Raw genomic sequence first — 20,776 nt, forward strand, 5'->3', positions numbered from 1 at the left:
CACTACAACACTACCCAAAACCCTAAAACACTACAGCCCAGCATGATCCTACACTACGCAAACACTACAACACTACCCTAAACCCTAAAACACTACCCCCAGCATGACCCTACACTACGCAAACACTACAACACAACCCAAAACCCTAAAACACTACCCCCAGCATGACCCTACACTGCGCAAACACTACAACACTACCCTAAACCCTAAAACACTACCCCCAGCATGACCCTACACTGCGCAAACACTACAACACTACCCTAAACCCTAAAACACTACCCCCAGCATGACCCTACACTGCGCAAACACTACAACACTACCCAAAACCCTAAAACACTACACCCCAGCATGACCCTACACTGCGCAAACACTACAACACTACCCTAAACCCTAAAACACTACCACCAGCATGACCCTACACTACGCAAACACTACAACACTACCCTAAACCCTAAAACACTACCCCCAGCATGACCCTACACTACGCAAACACTACAACACTACCCAAAACCCTAAAACACTACCCCCAGCATGACCCTACACTACGCAAACACTACAACACTACCCAAAACCCTAAAACACTACCCCCAGCATGACCCTACACTACGCAAACACTACAACACAACCCTAAACCCTAAAACACTACACCCCAGCATGACCCTACACTACGCAAACACTACAACACTACCCGTAACCCTAAAACACTACCCCCAGCATGACCCTACACTACGCAAACACTACAACACAACCCTAAACCCTAAAACACTACCCCCAGCATGACCCTACACTACGCAAACACTACAACACTACCCTAAACCCTAAAACACTAGCCCCAGCATGACCCTACACTACGCAAACACTACACCACTACCCAAAACCCTAAAACACTAGCCCCAGCATGACCCTACACTACGCAAACACTACAACACAACCCTAAACCCTAAAACACTACCCCCAGCATGACCCTACACTACGCAAACACTACAACACAACCCTAAACCCTAAACACTACCCCCAGCATGACCCTACACTAAACAACCACCACAACTCTACACTACACTAACACAACACTACACTACACAACACTACACTACACAATAACTAACCCACGAAAAAATTAACACAAACCCACTTACCTCTCTCGTCATCGTGGTTTCCACAACGCAAATGCATTTACCATACATGCCTTTAAAACGTAATTCTTTGTAAAGGCATGCGTGATAAATGCACATGCGTTTTGAAAAAATGCGGGATAATGGTATGCGAGGTCAATGACCTTGCGGGATAATGGTATGTGGACTGAAAGTCCGCGGGATAAAAAATGCGGGAAAATGGCTGCAAACCATGATTAGCAGCAGACTTCCCTGGTGAGCACTAGCTTTACTACAGTGATCTAATGAGCAACTAGAGTGCTAACATTCAGAATTTATGGCAAATGTGTGACACATCTGAATGCCTTCTTGATAGAACCAAAGTAAACAAGCATTGAAAATGCAATATATCTCGCCCTCGTTTAAGTTAAAGCCATTCTGTTTGTAATGAGGTGGCTTTTTAGCTTTGCTTTTATTAGTGTTTTTAAAACTTTCATGTAAATAACATGCATATGTATGCATATATGTATATGTATGCATGCATTTATATTTATATAGATATGCAGATTATATATGTTTATATATGTATATTACCTACTGGCGATAGCCAGTGGGTATATATAGTTAGGATTTTTTCTCTATGGGATTTCTGAAAATTCTATGTCTAATAACTTTGGCGTTTGTGGATGGAATTGGCTGAAATTTTCAGGAAAATGGCACATTTTGTTTATGAGCAGCCCCTGAAAAGTATCTCGCAGCAGCCCGATGGAATTAATATGAGGAGGAATAGGCACAGCGCTCCACTATGGTTTCAAACAGACTACTACAACCACAATGCCAAGGGGCTGACACGCCCATGTGGGCGGTTTAGAAAGAATTTGAAAACACCTGCGTGCTATCCGAAGCTGTTACTCTTCCCCAAGCCAGGCCAGTGATCAAGGGGATGGTTCCCCATAACGCGTATGGCAGATTGGCAGAATACATCGCTGTGTGAGCTGTACTTTGGTTGTTGCTGCAGGCCAGAATAAAGAGGTTGTGGGATGTATAGGTGTACAGGGTGGGTAGTAAATTATTTACCAAGTATTATTAAATATGTTTAATTGATTTTAATATTTAATTGTTTATTAATTATGTTAATTGTATAATTATTGTTTTTTTAAATATGTAAAATATGTAATTAAGATATTTTTTACCTTATATATTAGGTGTAAGAGAAGGGAAGTTACAGTAAATTATTAATAATAATTGTTTGATTGACAATTATTCATGAAAAGTATGTAAATAATAGTTTTTTCCTGTATATATTAAGTGTGGGTTGTTTGTTTTGTATGGCTAAAGGATGGGGAGGTAATTAAATATAAACAAATTAGTAATAGTTCATTATTATTAATATTTTATTAAATATTCAATTATGTAACATGTGTAAATAACATCATTTGAAGAATTAATTTTAGAAATATAGGCTAGAAAGGTATTTAAGTAATAATACCTTTAAAAATAATAAAGAATGTTTTATAACTATGTTGTTTATTATTCTATGCGTTAATTGCGTTGTGCTTTTTAAATGTAAATAACATTGTATTTATTAGTTAGTATTATTTTGAGAATATAGGCCCTTATTATGATGGCGGTCATTCGTACCGCAGAACGCCATCATTTTGGGCAGGTGACCATCCGACAATGAGTCGCAGTCCCACCTGCCCAATTAGGATAGAACCACCATGCAGGTGGTCGAAAAATAGGCTTGTGGGCCTGCAGCACTGGTTGTGACACCCACACAAGAATACCTTCAAAGGGTTCTCAGACATTCCACTGCAGTGTCTGCGTACAATTTTACACTACCATGTCGAATTGGCAAAGGCACCCACTTGCCAGGCCCTAACCTTCCCTTTGCTCACATCTAAGATACCCCTAAGGTAGGCCCAAGGTACCCCTGTGGGTAGGGTGCATTGTGGGTAAAAGTTATGACATGTACTGATGTGTGTGACATGTCCTAATAGTGAAATGCTGAGCATTTCATTGTTCACTATTGAAAGGATATCTGTCCCATACAGTAGCATTGGAGATACTTTGTAACATCTTACAAGTATAACTTCAGAATTTAATAACACATCTTTTAGTGAAGATGCTTTTTAAATTGTGTGCTTCACATTGGCACTTTTAGAAAGTGGGGCAAACACAAGGAGATGATGGACGGAGCCATGAAACTTTTCAGACACTCCCTCCCAGTCACAGATCTGGGTTGAATCTGTCATCGTTCTTTAACTCACTTCGCCACGCCAGTTCAGAGCCAGCTATATGTAAATCAGTCTTGACCCAGAGCCTCATGAGAACAGTCTAGCCTGAACTGCCATTCTAGGTCTTCCCTGGGCTGGAAAAACCTGGGACCGGTTTCTGGGTAACACCCCTCATCAGCTGGGCTAGCTTGAAACAAGTGGCAAAGTGAGAAAGGGACCCACGTCTGGTTAAACTGTGCCAACTTAGGGCGAGCAAAGAAAACACAAGGAGGTGATGGACGGAGCGCTGAAACTTTTCAGACACTCACCTCCAGTCACAGATCTGGGTTGAATCCATCATCGTTCTTTAGCTCACTTCCCCACCGCAGTTCAGACCCAACTATATGCAAATCAGTCTTGACCCTGTGCCTCATGGGAACAGTCCAGCCCTAACTGCCAAGCGAGGTCTTCCCTGGACCGGAAACAAGCATCCTTGGAACCAGTTTTGGGGTAACACCCCTCATCAGCCAGGCTGGCTTGCATCCAGTGACAAAGTGAGCAAGGGACCCACCTCTGGGCATACCCTGCCAACTTAGGGCGTACAAAGAAAACACTTTTAGAAAGTGGGCATTTACTTGCTTAGCCATCCTATGTGCCTCTGCTCGGTTTTGTATTAACTGTCTGGTTTTGAGTGACAGGGGTCTGGGATGCGCATTTACTGCAGACAGTGATGGGAGGATTGAGGTGTGTCCTGCCCTCCCTGGATGACTCTGAGCTGAGATGAATAGACCTGGGCTGCATTTAGAGCAGTATGAGATTTCCTTGTATCTGAATGGGCCCTGTCTCCTGTGCACAATGCTGTCTCTACTTCCTGCCAGGAAGTTGGACCAAAGCGGACAGGACTGGTTTGGACTGAACAAAGAGATTCTTTGCCACAAGAGAACAAAGGAAAATGTGGTATACATATTGGGGCCCACCTCCCAGAACTTTAGATCACTTCTGGACTCAAGAAGAACCTCTACCAAGGAGAAAATGTGGGAAATCTGAAGGAGAAGTACTACCCCTGTGCTGTGTTGGGTTGGCCTGCAGTGGCTGTTTACTGCCAAGGAAAGGACAAAGACTGAACTGTGCTGTGTATTCTGTTTGTAGAAGATCTCAAAGGGCTTTGTGTAGAGCTTGCCTCCTGTTCTGCAGTTACAGGGACATAAAGACTTCATTTCCTCTGTCCTTCTGTACCTGGAACTGCTGTTTCAGTTGCCACAAAGGGAAATAGCAACACCTACGCGCTCTATAACGTCCTGCAATGAAGCTGTGGGCACCACTCAAATTGACGCCTGAACCCCACCACATCACCTCCCTAGCAACAGTAAGGAACCTATGGCTTACCTCCCCTAAATCGCAGTTAGGAACGACGCCTCACCTCCCCTTTGGTCACCACCGAAGCATCACCTCCCCGATGCCACGCACCGTCTTTGTTTTCATCGTTGGCCAAGGTACTGTTCTTTGGGGTCCATGTGACTTCGGGCCTGATGCCGGGCACCTCACGCTCAGTGCCATACATAGTGGAAAAAGGTGTTATTTACATACACCCAGAGATGTGGCACCTGACTTGAAGGAGGGGGTTGACATACACCAGGGAGATTTAGGTTTATGAGGTAGCTCCAGATGTACCTGAGGTGGATTGAGGAACCCACAAAGGGGTTCATATTCCTAGGGGTGGGAGAGACACTCTACTGACTCTAGATGAGACATGCAGGGAGAGGGTTTCTCCCATGGTAGAAGCCTTGGTATGTGAGCATGGAAACTGCCCAGAAGAGTGTGGGTTGAGTTAGAAACAATCAGACACCGTTTTAGCAATCTCAGGACGGTGATGGGGTACTTGTCTAAGGCACTGGATGATGAGTTGAAGAGTAGCTTGGTTAACACCTGTGTGGGGCTGTGTGATTCAATTGCCAGAGAGAATATTTGAAGTCCCTGTTTTCCATAGCTATTCCAACACCCCGTAGAGTGTGAATTCTCTGATCCCAGGGAGCTTGTGCTGGAGGCAGGCCTTTTGGTGGATTCCAGCAAGTCTGAAGAAGCTTTTGGGAGCGATTCTGAAGGAGGTGGCTCAGGTTTTCCCCAACCAGGTGAGGTAGGGGAGGTTTGCAGTAACCCAGATAGGTTCCAGTGTAGTGGGATGGGTGAGGACTCCTGCGTCCTGTCTCTGAGTAGAGGGAGTGGGGGTGAGCTGCGTCCCAAGGTGTCCAAAACCCAATTCCAGAGCCTGGTAGTTTCCATGAGCAAACACCAGGAGGGGTGCCTAGTCGTACCGGGAGGACATCCCCTGAGGGTGATCTCAGCTCAGGTGAGCTGGAGGAGACTGCTGTAACAAGCGTTCCACCAGTTCTGGTGTCTGGCAGCACCACTCCAGGTGGGAGGGTGTATGAGTCCAGAGAAAGGGATGAGGGTGGGAGACAGTCCCCAGTGGAGAAAACTAGTGGGTCAGGGGTTGTCAGCTCTGAGATCAGAGCACCCTAGGACTGACCCTGGTGAGGCCTCTTCTGGCCTGGGAAGTCTCCATGCACTGTCAGCCGTACAGGAGGCAGGAGTGTGTTTCCCTTGGGGGGTGGGTGTTCTCCCCCGGAAGTCCTGGCTTGCCAGGCACAGGTCCAGCCTAAGTGTACAGAACCTGAGTTAGAGGGTCAGGTCCAGGGTGTTCTCCCTGACCGGGAGAAAGGGGTGACTACTAACAGTGCCCCTACAGGTGTGTTTTCTGGGGGTTCTGCTCCAGGTGGGAAGCGTAGAGCCCGAGGGAGGAGGACAGGGTGTGGGAGAGCCAACCGTAGTCTTGTCCAGACTCAGGGTACAGACCCTAGGCTGGCATACCATTTACAGAATAGCACCCCTGCACTGGTAGAGGAACTCTGCAGGACACTTGGCACAGGTGCACTGACAGTTCTGGAGTCTGGGGGTACCTCTCAACAGTGGAGGGTACCGGACCCCGGTGGGGAGGACAGGGAGCGGGAGACCCCACCCCGGTGTCCTGGCCAGCTGCAGGGTACAGACCCTAGACTGGTTGGTCAGTGTCATGATACTATCCCTGACTTGGCAGGGTAGAGAGTAGACAAAGGGTGCTGGGCAATTAGCGCTACTGCCTCCCCCCCCGACTCACTAATGCCACAGAGGTAGAGAGCCCTGCGGGCATGAGGCCTGGCTCTTGTCATTGACAGCTGTCAGTGGTGACTGTGGCTTGCTGTCTTTGTGGACAGAATTACCCTTGGGAGGGGGACAGGAGTCACACCCCAGGGGTGGACTGGGCCACAACCTGTGTTGGCCATGTGGGTACTGTCTGCCTGTTGGGACACATCTGTGAGCAATTAAGTTTAGGCACTGCACAGATGGGGTCCACAGGTCAGGAGGAGGGTTCCCTAAGGGTTAGCTTAGTGGGTCCAGGGAGTATGGGCAGAGTGATCCAACTGAGTTCAGGAAGGCGTAGAACCAGAACGTGCTCCTGCTGTTCTGGGTCAGGTCTGTGTTCTAGCGCCCTAAGCAGGGAAGTCCATCAAGGGACTGATTAGTCTACCCTTGCTGGGAGGGGGTTGTGTTAGACCTGTCTTTTTTAGCAGGTTTATCCCCAGACTTTTTGTTTATGGCAACCTATTTTTGAACTGTTTCTGTTGGGTGTAGCACACCATTGCCAAGTAGAAACCACCATTTCGAACAGGGAATAGTAAATGTTACCCCTCTGAAATCCAAAACTTACCCTACTCTTTCACTGACTGGAGTGGGAAGTAGTCAATTATAGCCCTCCAAAGTCCAACACTTTCCCTACTGTTGCACTGACTGGGGCGTGAATAGTAAATCCCCCCACACCCCCCCTCCGCAATCCAACACTTTACCAAATCTTGCACTGGCTAAAGTGGTAATAGTACATTTTAACCCCTCCGCAATCCAACACTTTCCCTAGTGTTGCACTGACTGGAGTGTTAATAGTAAATTGTACACCTCCGCAATCCAACACTTTCTCTACTGTTGCACTGACTGGAGGGGGAATGGTAAATGTTACCCCTCGCAATCCAACTCTTTCCCTACTGTAACACTGACTGTAGTGGGAATAGTCAATTTTACTCCTCTGCAATCAAACATTTTTCCTACTGTTACACTGACTGAATTGGGAATAGTAAATCCTACCCCTCCGCAGTCCAACGCTTTCTCTACTGTTGCACTGACTGGAGTGGGAATAGTAAATGTTACCCCTCCACAATCCAACACTTTCCCTACCATTGCACGCACTTGAGTGGAAATAGTACATTTTACCCCTCCACAAACCAAATCCAAAAAATGACCCTACTGTTGCACTGACTGGAGTTTGAATGGTAAATATTATCCCTCCACAATCCAACACTTTCCCTACTGTTGCACTGACTGGAGTGGGAATAGTAAAGTGTGCCCCTCTGCAATCCAACACTTTCCCTACTGTTGCCCTGACTGGAGTGGTATTAGTAAAGTTTACCCATCCGCAATCCAACACTTTCCCTATTATTGCACTGACTGGAGAGGGGATAGTAAATTGTATCCCTCCGCAATCCAACACATTCCCTACCGTTGCACCGACTGGAGTGGGAATCATACATTTTATCCCTCCACAATGCAAAAATTACCCCACTCTTGCACTGACTGGAGTGGGAATCATGCATTTTATCCCTCCACAATCCAAAAATGACCCTACTCTTGCACTGACTTGAGTGGGAATGGTAAATTTTACCCTTGTGTAATCCAAGAGTTTCCCTACTGTCGCACTGTGTGGAGTGGGGCTAATACATTTCACTCGTCCTGAGACCAACACTTTGCCTATTTTTGTATACACTGTAGTGGGAATAGTCTATTAATTAATTGGAACATTTTATAGTTTACTTTATATTGTTACATTCATTTTATTATCTTTTGGTTTATGTAAAATTATAATATTTATAATTATTAGTGTTTTAATATGTAATATATTTTCAGTAAATTGTAAATTTGTATTTTGCTTGATTTTTATTTGTGAGGAAAATGATTTACTTTATATTTTTTAAGTTATTGGATGTATATATATTGTGTATTTTTACCTAAAACAATTATTCAATTATAATATAAATTAAAATTAATAGTCTAATAATATTTCTAAGTAGATGTATGTAAATATATATTTACACCGACATCACGGTGGGCGTGGGCGTCGGACATCTGGGAGCCGTCCGATCTGAGCACGCGTAGGATTTTCCCGCACCGCAGGGATATTCCGGCTGCGGTCAAGGGGTTAAGTATAGTATGACAATATTTTAGACATCAATATATTTATGTTACAATAGTTTTGTAAGCCGATATTTTGAGGGAAAATACTTTGACCGTGATCAGACAAATATAGCTGTGTTTCTGGGAGTGAATCATCTATATTCCACAAGAAACATCTGCAAAGCCATGAAAGCTGTAAGACACCTTGGGATAGGTTGCCCATCCAATGCACATTCAGGTAGAAGTAATGGATTTAAAAGAAGTACATCAGCATCTCAAGTGACGCCATCTCCAACAGCACACACATTAGGTAGACTGTCAACATGGTAGACATAATGTTGCTGAGCTCCAGCAATTTAAGCAAGATATTGAGGATGAGCCCAATGGGGTGCCTGACAGATTGTGTGGGTTACTCCAATGGGTTTATGATTCTAAACGGTGTCCAAAGCAAGGATGAGAAAGATGATGTGCGGCCAAAGAAATACAACAAAGTAAAGGTGTTTAACTCGTGATCAAGACATGAATTTGGTGGGAGATTCTTAAGGTTCCTCACTGAAGTCCAAGTGGAATAGATTGGTGACCCTCCTCCTGCAACTATATTGGGCCACACACAATTAGTGACAGCAGCCATCTTGTCATGAAGATGGCAACTGGTTAGAGAAATATAGTCTGATCTAAAATCAGTGGCTGTGTGGTGATCAAAGGATTTGCTCTGGAGGAAGATAACATTGTATAGTGGTATCAACAGCTGTTAGTGTAGGCAACTGCCCCCTAACATTATGATGATGAGTCTTAACATTAGTGGCACTGTGCTGAAGGAAGCGAGAAGGAGATACGGCAAAAGTGTGGTTCCATTGGTGAGCAAGGGTGTAGGAAAGTAGGATCTGCTTCCATGTAAGTCCCTAGTATATGGTACTGAGCTACCTAGGGCATAGGTACACCAGGGGTCTCCCATGGGCTGAAGAATGTATAATGCCACCCATGAGAGACATCTCAAATTGTTACTACAGGCCTGCCATTGCAGCCTGTGTAAGCTGGTGCTAGTACCAGGTACGACAGATATAAGTTTCCTTATATCTGAGGTCACTGCACTTAAAACCTATAAGCCACCCCTAAGGCAGGCCTTTCAGTCTTGAAGGCAGGGTGCTTGGTTCTAAGTGTGAGGGTGCCCCTGCATGAGCAGGACACCTCTTTCAGAGTCCATTCTCCCTGGTTGAAGGTGCATCAGACATTTCGATACATAGAGTGGCCATGCGTCTTTACCCAATGGCTAGCTCTAAACTGGCTGTAACGAACCCTGTCTTGTTTGGTATTAAATATGTTGGAATTATACCCCCACACCGTAAACAGTGTGGGTGATATGATTTCATGCACTGTAAAGCTCCTCCGGGAGGCCCTTAGTGCTCCTGGTACCAGCCTTCTAGACCCGGACAGCAAGCTAAGGCTGCTGCTGACTAGAGACACAATTCTGCCTTCTTGCTGCTGAGCCAAGCTCGAGCAGGGGAAGGCAGGACAATAGGTTTCCTGTCACAGGGAGGTGTGACATCCTCCCAGACAACACTTAGTGTATTGGGACAGGATGGGGGCGCTAGCCAGCGCCACTGAGACTGCTTGAAGGAGACATTTGGTGCCCTCCTTGCATACTCCAGTTCAAACCAGTTCAGGGAGCCATTGGCTCTCACTCTAGTGCAAAACTGGGCAAAGGACATGTAAGTATTCTCTCCAATGTCCAGTCCTTCCTGTGGGAGGGACCCCTGAATCGCACCAACCCTTTCCTTAGGGTACTTAAGGGCTTATCTGTGGGTGGGTCCCTAGAATTGTCGTGGGACAAGATTCAGATCCGAAACCATCTCATCTTTAACCGTCTGGGCAATCTGGGCGTCGCTCTGACCTGCAACTGGGAAGACTCCTGCTTCTCCTGGTCTCGTCATCCTGCCAGTCTTTCTGCAACATCCGTGACTGTGCTCCATACTGTTTCCTCAAAAGGATATTCTATTGTGTTAGTGAGTGTTAATAAGAAAACATATTGGGTGGTTCTTTTTCACTTAACCATACCATAAGATTAAGTGCTGGTAAAGCAAGCTTTCTTTATACTTCATCTGGGCTAAGCCTGAAGGCTGCTCTCCACAGCTACCACTTAGAGAGCTTTCTAATGTTGTTTAAGACAACTGAAATCACCATAAGGCTTGTCTGTATTATTGCAGGGTGCTACACATAAGTGAGCATCATATACTAAGCCAGCCTACAAAAAAAGGGGAACGCCCTCAAATATACCCTGTGACATTTACTGTTTAAAATAGACAATAACACATCTACCCATTTCACGAACAAGCACTCTTCAAACTCCTCATGCACATAAACAAAGCCTTGCACAACATTGACCCCACATACCTCAACAACTGTTTAAACCTTCACAATACTAGCGGACCCCCTCCCCGTTCGGCCACAGTCCTACTTGTACACATCTCTGCAATTGCAGAACCTGATCCCATGGTCTTGCCTTCTCCTACCTTTCTCTTAAAGTCTATAACAACCTGCCCCTGTACATTAGGGACACTTCCTCAGTTCTTGAATTTTGCAACAAACCGAAGACCCAGCTCCTACTTCATGGCCCGGATACCCTAGTGGGTCAGCCATGCACTATACAAATACAAATACACATAACATGACATACCATAACATATACTATCCACAAATCTTGAAAATACAAGAGTTGGGAAATGCTTACTATGGGGCCAGGTAGCACAGAGAAATTTACAAAGGCAATGCAATGGCAAGAGACAATATTTCTAGAATAGCTGGACCAAGGCTCTGAGATGAGTAGGACTACTTGAGGTTTCATCCCAGTGATGAGTTGGAACACTTGAGGCTTCATCCCAGTTGAACCTTTCTAGGGCACCCAAATTGGATCCAAGGGGTAAAATACTGGGGGGCTTATTTATGAGCCCTTGTGTCACTTTTTGTGATGCACCAGCAGCGTAAAAAATGTGCCTTGTTGCACCATATTTACAAAGTGACGCATCTAGGTAAATGTAAATGTAAATGTACAGGAATTTATATAGCGCAAATCACCAAGCGGTTTCTAAGCGCTTGCTTAGGGAACCCGTCCTGGTATTCCCCTGTGAGATAACCCCGGCAGGGTATCCGCATGTGAAAGCCAGGCATCCCGCCGCGAGGGGCCGTTGTGGAGATTAAGCAAGCTATTGCCCAGAGTCGCAGAGTGTGAACCCGTGAATCGAGTAGGCACCGGAGCGAGAATTGTCCACGGACATTTTAGGACTCAAGACCCCGCCGAGCCGGGAATTGAACCCTGGTCCCGGGCTGACCTCTGCTTCCAGGTCTGCCTCCTCTAACCAGTGAGCCACACTTCTCCACATCAGGTAGATGCGTCACTTTGTAAACCCCTGCACCACATTATACCTGCACCAGGTATAATGTATGCAGGGGGAGGGGGCGTTCCGACGCAAGAAAGGGTCATAGAAGTGACGCAGTGAAATCTATAAGATTTCACTACCCCACTTTAAGGACACAATGGCGTCAATATCTTACGCCTTTCTCATTGCAGGCGTAAGGCTGACACAGGCACAATTAACATGGGACTTGCCCATGCCACATTTAACACTGGCTTAGCAAAGGTGGCTACGGTCTGACGTGAAATTTCATGAAGATCTGTGCTGGGGAGCAAAGTAAATACAGTGGGGGTCATAAAAGAGGTCTTTTTCAATTTTCGATTGCAGAGTAAAATGTGCTCACAGCAAAAAAAAACTGGGTGGCTTTATGCCAAACGTGTATGAAAGTATAACATTACTAAGAAAGTTTGCTTCCTGTTAGAATCCATTTAGTAGATTTTGAGATATTTGCATTCAAACTGATGCTGGTAGGTAAAGGGTTAACACTTTTGCATACCTTGTCCATTATAATCCATTGACGATAAGCAAATCACGTTCATGGACGATTCACTGTTCTAAAGTAATTAAATACAGGCCTCTCATTGGAGAAGGGAGCTGCTTCTATCACTCTCCACTTGGTCCAGGGACCCAAAGCTGGGTCGACAGAACACAAAGGCTCTGATTGCCTGGCTGCAAGAGCGAATGTGATCATGCAGGGCACCGACCCCAGGTCGTAGAAAAACATGTCAAAGGTCACTTAAGGGAGCAGGATAAGAACACCCTGTACCCAGGCCTTATGGGGAAGATACACAAAAGGCCCTACGTTTTATTACAAATATTTAAAAAATTATTCATTTTGCAGAGTCTTCAGACTATTTTTTGAGGTTGGATATTGACACACATATAATGGCACTCACGGTCTTGAAGTTGGGACCACTTACTATGATACTTGTGGATATATTTTGGGCCCCTTTCAAATTCTGCGGTGTCAGTATCAAGAGTGCACACTATTGATTCCATTTTGGGTGTGCTGAGCCTGCGGCTTAAAAAAATAGGCAGCGGACCCCACAACACATTTTTTGTGCCCCATAAAAACTCAAAACTGGGATCTACACAGATAAAATGGGTCACTTAGTTGAGAAGCATGGCATTAGACTTCCTTTCTAAGGTTGCGTTGATAATGAATGAAACTTTCTTTTAGCGCACGAGTCCACTGTCTATATTCTGAGACTGAGAACTAGGCACCTATAGCAATGAAGGAAAAACGTCTTCAACAAGCATCCTGGGACTGGTTGCGGGGCATTACCCCTCATCAGTCCGGCTAGCTTGAACCCTGAATGGTCCCAGGATGCTTGTTTCCAGTCCAGGAAGGACCTGGCCTGGCAGTTCGGGCTGGACGGTTCCCATGGGGAATAGGGTCAAGACTGATTTGCATATGGCTGAGTTCAAAACTGGAATGGCATGGGGAGCAAAAAAAGATGGATTTAGTCCCAGATCTTTGTGCTGGGGTGAATGTTTGACATTGTTCAACATTCTGTCCATCAATTGTTCATTTGTGTATTTGTCACCACAAGTGGGACGGGTATGCCCATACGTAGGTCCCCTTGCTGGAGTCAAGCTAGCTTGGCTGATCAGGGGTGAAACCGGTCCCAGGATGTTTGTTTCCAGTCCAGGGTGGACCTGCCCTGCCAGTTCGGGCTGAACTGTTCCCATGGGGAATAGGGTCAAGACTAATTTTCATATGGCTGGGTTCAACTGGTATGGCATGGGGAGCAAAAAAACGATAGATTTAGGCCCAGATCTCTGCACTGGGGTGAATGTTTGACATTGTTCAACATTCTGTCCATCAACTGTTCTTTTTTGCATTTGTCACCACGAGTGGAACGTGTACGTGTATGCCCAGACGTGGGTCCCGTGCTATCCATGCCACTAGAGTGACGCTATCCTGGCTGATGAGAGGTGCAACCCTGAAACCGGACCCAGGATGCTTGGTTCCAGTCCAGGGAGGACCTCGCCTGGCATTTCGGGCTGGACTGTTCCCATGAGGAATAGTGTCAAGACTGATTGGCATATGGCTGGGTTTAAACTGGAATGGCATGGGGAGCAATAAAACGGTGGATTTAGGCCAAGATCTCTGTGGTGAATGTTTGACATTTTTCAACATTCTGTCCATCAATTGTTCTTTTTTGCATTTGCCACCACGAGTGGGAGGGGTATGCGCAGACGTGGGTTCTGTGCTCTCCATGCCACTGGATTCGAGCTAGCCTGGCTGATGAGGGGTGATACCCTGAAACCGGTTCCAAGATGCTTGTTTCCAGTCCATGGAGGACCTGGCCTGGCAGTTCGGGCTGATTTGCATATGGCTGGGGTCACACTGGAATGGCATGGGGAGCAAAAAATCAATCGATTTAGGCCCATATCGCTGTACTGGGGTGAATGTTTGACATTGTTAAACATTCTGTCCATCAATTGTTTTTTCTTTCATTTGTCCCCATGAGTGGGACGGGTATGCCCAGTCGTGGGTCCCGCGCTCTTCATGCCACTGGAGTCAAGCTATCCTGGCTGATATGGGGTGAAACCCTGAAACCGGTCCCAGGATACTTGTTTCCAGTCCAGGAAGGACCTGGCCTGGCAATTTGGGCTGGACTGTTCCCATGGGGAACAGGGTCAAGACTGATTTGCATAGGGCCGGGTTCAACCTGGAATGGCATGGGGACCAAGAAAATGATGGGTTTAGGTCCAGATCTGGGTACTGGGGTGAATGTTTGACATTGTTCAACATTCTGGCCATCAATTGTTCTTTTTAGCTTTTCTTAGCATCAATGCTTGTAATTGGGCGTTTTGAGCACTTCCTTTACATCTATTTTTTTAAGAGTGTTCCTACTTATACCAGAACTTCTGTCACCAACAATCCTTTCGTTCTTAATGTCTTAGCTAGCAGTTTTAGTTTTGAAAGCTCACAGCAGAAGCAGCGAAGAGTATAAATACAATACCTTTAAGTACATTTAGCAACACTTCTATTAATAATTTAATATGTAGTTTCTTATTAAGTAATTATGTAAACATGCTTCTTTTTTAACTCCTGGGTCATGCAGCAATATGGCTTTAGCCTGTAGGCCTTATAAGTTGTATCCTTGTACAAATCCATGTTCAGAAAGCGTGCTAGATCCTATGTCAGTCTGCAATATTGGGCAAACTTGAGCAATGTTGTGCGCATGTGTGTGTTGTTAGAAAGTATATGCTCAATTCGGGAATTCATTTTGTGCAAATAATATGAAGTCTCTAAAAGGGGGACACATCCTTAAAGCATCATCAATCCCCAGTCACTGCTTCTCCTTACTGGTGTAGAGGCTGTTTTAAATTTGTGTGTAGAGTCCATCTTGTCTTTCCCTATTTTGTGATATTCAATGGTGGCAAGGCCTGCAAAATGTATGCGGAGCACAGATTGATCTCAGATAAATGAATGTACCCTGTTGAAATCTTGTTATGCAAGGCTTGCTAAAAGACACCTCATGTGGCATGCATTGCTTCATCCACCCAGCAACGGACACCCATATAGATGGCCATATATCGCTACGGCCAAGTGCCTGTATTTAATTGGACAGGTATTGTGCAATATCATCTGCAAATACTGTCTGCTGACGCACAGGCGGTTGGCATGCAGACTTCAATATGGTTGCAAGCTTGTATCATGAGATGGTATTGGGCTCTGATTGGTTGTATATTTAAGGCTTGTGTAATCATTGCACCTTCTGATCAGCAACACACCATGTATTTGTCCATAATAATGAAGAAACCACTTTTTTTTATCATGAATGGATATGTATCAAACACTCCTTTGGGGTTTTTTGTGTATATAAAGAGCTAATGCAAGTTCCTCAAATTGGATATGATGCTTCATAGCCCATGTTAACATGATCATATAAAAAAATCTGCTTATGAACCTTGACAATTGTTTGTGCTTCTTTAAATAAAGATTCTACACTTGGATTAACACCCTCTCCTCCTGTCATATTCTCTGTCCTGTTTTTACTAGAATACATCACAACACTGCAGCCACCCATCACTGGAAATTGTAGAAGACTTTGAAGTGGTATTTTTAGGACACCCATCTGTTTCAATTGTAGTGTTGGACTTTTCCCTTCTTGGACCCACAAGAGTTCTAGACACTCTTGCTGCACCTGGTTTCACTATGACTTTACCTCAGGTCAGTGTTGAGCATCAACCTTAACTTTCTCACCGGCAGCCAGATTCTTCATTGTAAAATCGGCTCGCAAAGGGCCAGATTGTGAGAATCCGGCCCTTTGCGAGCGCTATTTTTGCATTTGGGATTCATCATCCCAAATGCAAAAATCGCAATTACAGAAAGCGCAAAATTGCAAAGAATCGCATTTAAGGAATCTCAATTAGAGATTCCTTAAATGCTATTCATGAACCTTTTAAAAATTGCGAATTCGCAATATGGGGCCGCTATTTACCGCGAAGTGTAACTTCGTGGTAAATAGCGAAAACACACACATTGGACATGTGTGTGCGCAACACCTGTGTACATTTGCATTTCAGGGGTGCTACAGGGTGTCCTTTGGACACCCCTGGCACCCTTGAAATCGCATCCTTATTTGCGATTAGCAAATTGCTAATCGCAAATAAGGAATGACTCCCCATTCATTCATATGGGCCTTTAGGGCCATAGGAATGAATGGGGAGTCATTCCTTATTTGCGATTAGCAATTTGCTAATCGCAAATAAGGAAGCTGTAGAAATCGCAAATATTTTTGCGATTTTTACATGAATCCCGTTTTGCAAATCCTTAATAGCGATTCCTTAATAATCGCTATTAAGGAGTCGCAAAACGGGACATTGATGAATCTGGCCGCCAGTGACAACAAATAACAGAAATGAGCAACAAGTGTATATAAACTCTATTATTATTCATCGTCGAGCAACAACGTGGATGGAGGAACCAGGTCACAGTGACAAAAATCGATGCAAGTCTCTTCCCCTGATGAGCCACCCCTCTGCAGCAGTTTTCTATTGCCCATAACCATCAGGTGGCTTCATTAAAAGTAACTACATGGCATGAAGGATACACAGGAGTGTATTTGTTTCTCTATTTGTAAGAAGTTTACATTAGGAGCCATGTTAAATAATTGGGAACACACCTGTGTCACCCTCCCTTTGATTGACAAATGCTTAGTTAGCACTTTCTCCCTTGTTTTGCAGTGTAGTGCTTTGCCTCTGTGTTTTCAGCCTTTCCAGGCGCTCCGCACCCGAGTTATTCGCATTTTCTGTGCTCTGAACTTGCACGGACAGCTCTCAGCCCTTGTATCCCCCCTCAGCCTGGTACCTGGCTTCAATGAACACGCACATACGTGGTTGGCATCAGCAGAGACCATTCGGAATCCTTTAAAGGCTGCCAGCGGCGAGACATGTCTGCCCAGACGCTGCCGTAAGTTTTTTTGCTAGGGTGCCCCTCCCTGCCCAACTCTTGCTGCTGCGGTGTAAGAGTGTGCGAGAGGGAGCCCCGTATCACTGGCACCGGCGGAGGAGGTGTGTGTGTCTGCTGCTGACATCATCCTATAAATAGCAGACAGCGGTGCCGGCGACCGGTCTGGGGGGAGCGGCAGCCGTCTGGACCCACACCCAGTCCCCAGCGGGCATCTGTGCCCCTCTGGGACAAGTTCAGCGTCTGAGCGGTGGGGGGACGCTGCGGCACCTCTCGGCATCCTCCCGGACGGGGCTGGCGGCAGTGAGGGGTGAGTCCGGGGCAGCCACGCCGAGGAGTTGCAGCAGCCGCTCTAAGTTGCACAAGGCTCGCGCCTGGCACTGCCCGGCTGCAGTGATTTAACTTTGACGTCTTGGAGTGCCGCAGACCAGGGGGAGCCGGCGACGAGGAGGGATGCTGAGGAGAGGGATGCAGGTGCATTAGTTAGGCAAGTGCCACATTCTCTTGCAGAGAGAAGTCTGTGGTTTCTTTTTTGGCGTAGGGGCAAAAGGATTAAATGGCACCCTGTATTTGTTTCCCACCCAGGTATGTTTTTTTGTAAAGTGCTCATTAGTCTATAGGGTGTTTTTAATCTCTGCCTGCTCATTTCATGTTCATTCATATTATTTTCACTCCACATAGGCACTTGACAAACTTTACATCATATTGCATTAAAATTATATATATATATATATATATATATATATATATATATATATATATATATATATATATATATATACACATATATATCATTCTATGCATATATTTATGTGTGTATATATACATATATATATACATATATATGTATATATGTATATATATCCTGCTATGCATATATTTATGTGTATTTATATATATATATATATGCATATACACATATATTTATATGTATGTATATATATGTGTGTTTATATATATATATATATATATATATGTGTGTTTATATATATATATATATATATATATATATATATATATATATACACACACACACACACACATATATACATATATATATATATTGTTTTTTTGCAACTCATTGGTGTTATTCCATTGACAACTGTTCCTTTCAGCAGACAAATTCTAGCTGTTTCTGTTGCATTTATTCTCTCTTCATTTTCGTTTTGTGAAATACACATTCCTTATTGGCAAATGATTAAGTTAAATATCTCCTGATTTCTTGGTTCCTTTTTTGTTTCTTTTCCTTAAATCAACACTATCATAATATATTCACTTGGCGTATTGCAATCAGTCACCTAGGCTCCAAGCCCTCCCAATCCTTGCCTGACCTCCAGACTGCAGATGTTTCCTCTGCATTAGGTCTACCTGTGCCTGCTGCTGGGTGCTGTGGCACTGGGAAATGCTGCTGTCGTTCTTTGCTTTATTTTGAATGCAGACGCCTGTCTCTTCTTCCCAAGGTGGATGTGCATGGACCGCGGGGCGTCACGCCGCAGACGACAATTGATCTTAGACTCCATTGTGGGCAGCCTTGAATGACAAAGGCGAAATAGAGAAATTTGTAGAGGGACACGTGGTGTCTGGGGGATAGCACACCTTCCCACACAGGGAAGACCTTGAGGTGCGTGGAATGCAAATTGTCATCTTTGGTAAGCGAGGAACAGGATCTGTATTCCATTATCCCTCTGTGGATCTTTCTAAAATTGGGCTCCTTGGAATATGAACCATCTACAGAAAACCGCACACTACTATAAATAAAAGTTTGTGTCTACAATTTGCAGTGCATTCACTTAAGAGTTGCATTTTGAGGGTAAACTTGGTTTCCAGGATATTACCCTTTAAGTTGTGGTTTTAAGGCTTTGGAGGAAGAGGGCAGTAAGGATTAAGAGTGCATGTGTTGGACCTCTGAGCAGCCTTTGGTACACGCCCACTGGCTCACAGCGGGCTCTGATGGCCAGCAATCCTGAGCTCTCCACAAGTATAAGAAGAACCAGGAGGAGGATACTGGATTGCTCCCTATGGATATCCTCCATCTCAACAAGGGCTAATGTGAGAACCAAGCCTGGGTAAATATGTGGATTGGATTGGATTGGACTGGATTGGACTGGAGAGGCTTGTTTCGCGCACACCTGTACCAGGATCCATGCCGACCCCATTGGATGCTGTGGTTCTCCCTCAAGGCTGTGGTGAGTGCATTTGATGGTTCTGTCTTCTGTGTTTATTAAGTTGCTATGCAATCGTGCAAAGGAATGAGGATAAAATGATGTATTTTGACTATTCTTGCTGTGGGCCTTGGGGCTGTACACAAGCCGTGTTTGGTACCATAACTTTTTTAATGCCACCAATATCTAAACAGCAAGCACCTAGATACAGGCTAAGTTTAGATGAAAAATAATGGGTATAAAGGGCATAGTCAACAAATTTCCATAAAGTGTGCACAAAGTATACAATCAATGAAGAAAACTTTGCCAGGTCTGAAAATGTCAATGCACCTTTCCCACAAGTCTCTACAGACTTGGTGCAGAGGCAAACGAAATTGGGCAGGTAGCTAGAGGTGAGTTGTAATAATGAAATGCATCTTGTCTTATGTTTTCCCCCTACTGTTCGCTTTTGCAGGAATACTCTTTAGTGGAGCTGCATTATGATAGCTCATGATACAAAAACAGCATTCCACTGAAAGCTAGAATACTCAGTCACTCTTCTGGTACTTCTTGTGCAATAGTCAGGATGGACAGTGCACACAGTGGTTCAGACATCCCCCAGGAGAAGTGTTTCGGATGTTGGGTTATGGCATCCTAGGGAATGGTATGGTTGTGGACATTTTTATTGAGTGTGTAATCCCCAATAAGTTCTTGTGCTGCTAAAAAGGGTAAAACCAAAGCCCCTGTCCAAAACTTTCTCTAACAATCATTTTAATAGAAATGTGATGGAAGAGTTTAATATGGTAGAGGCCACCCATACAACCGTTTTTGGTTTAGGAAGGATTCACAAATTTGCTGAATATGAATGCAAGACTCTGCTAGGAAGTAGCGTCTGTGGAGCAAGTGCATGAAGAAAGGCGATTGGCCAAAGATTGATGTATTTTTCATATGTAATACTTGCAAAGTTAATCTTGACACAAACACTTCTCAAAGCAGTGGATTCACTCCAGAAAACCTTAGACCACTTTCATAAAGCCACTGCAGCAATAATCTTTGGCCAACAGCGTTGAATACCAGAGATAAAACTAGTAAGTTGACATTGTTGAAAATTTTGACATCAAACACTACTTGAAGGTCAACCGGCACCACATGTAGTATGGCCTATGTAATCACAGGCAGAAAGCCGGTCTGAAGTGTCCAAAATCTGGTTATCTTCCTAATTAGCTGATTGGTTCTT

The sequence above is a fragment of the Lissotriton helveticus genome, chromosome 1_2 (assembly GCF_964261635.1).
Source record: "Lissotriton helveticus chromosome 1_2, aLisHel1.1, whole genome shotgun sequence".
In the NCBI taxonomy this organism is placed as follows: domain Eukaryota; kingdom Metazoa; phylum Chordata; class Amphibia; order Caudata; family Salamandridae; genus Lissotriton; species Lissotriton helveticus.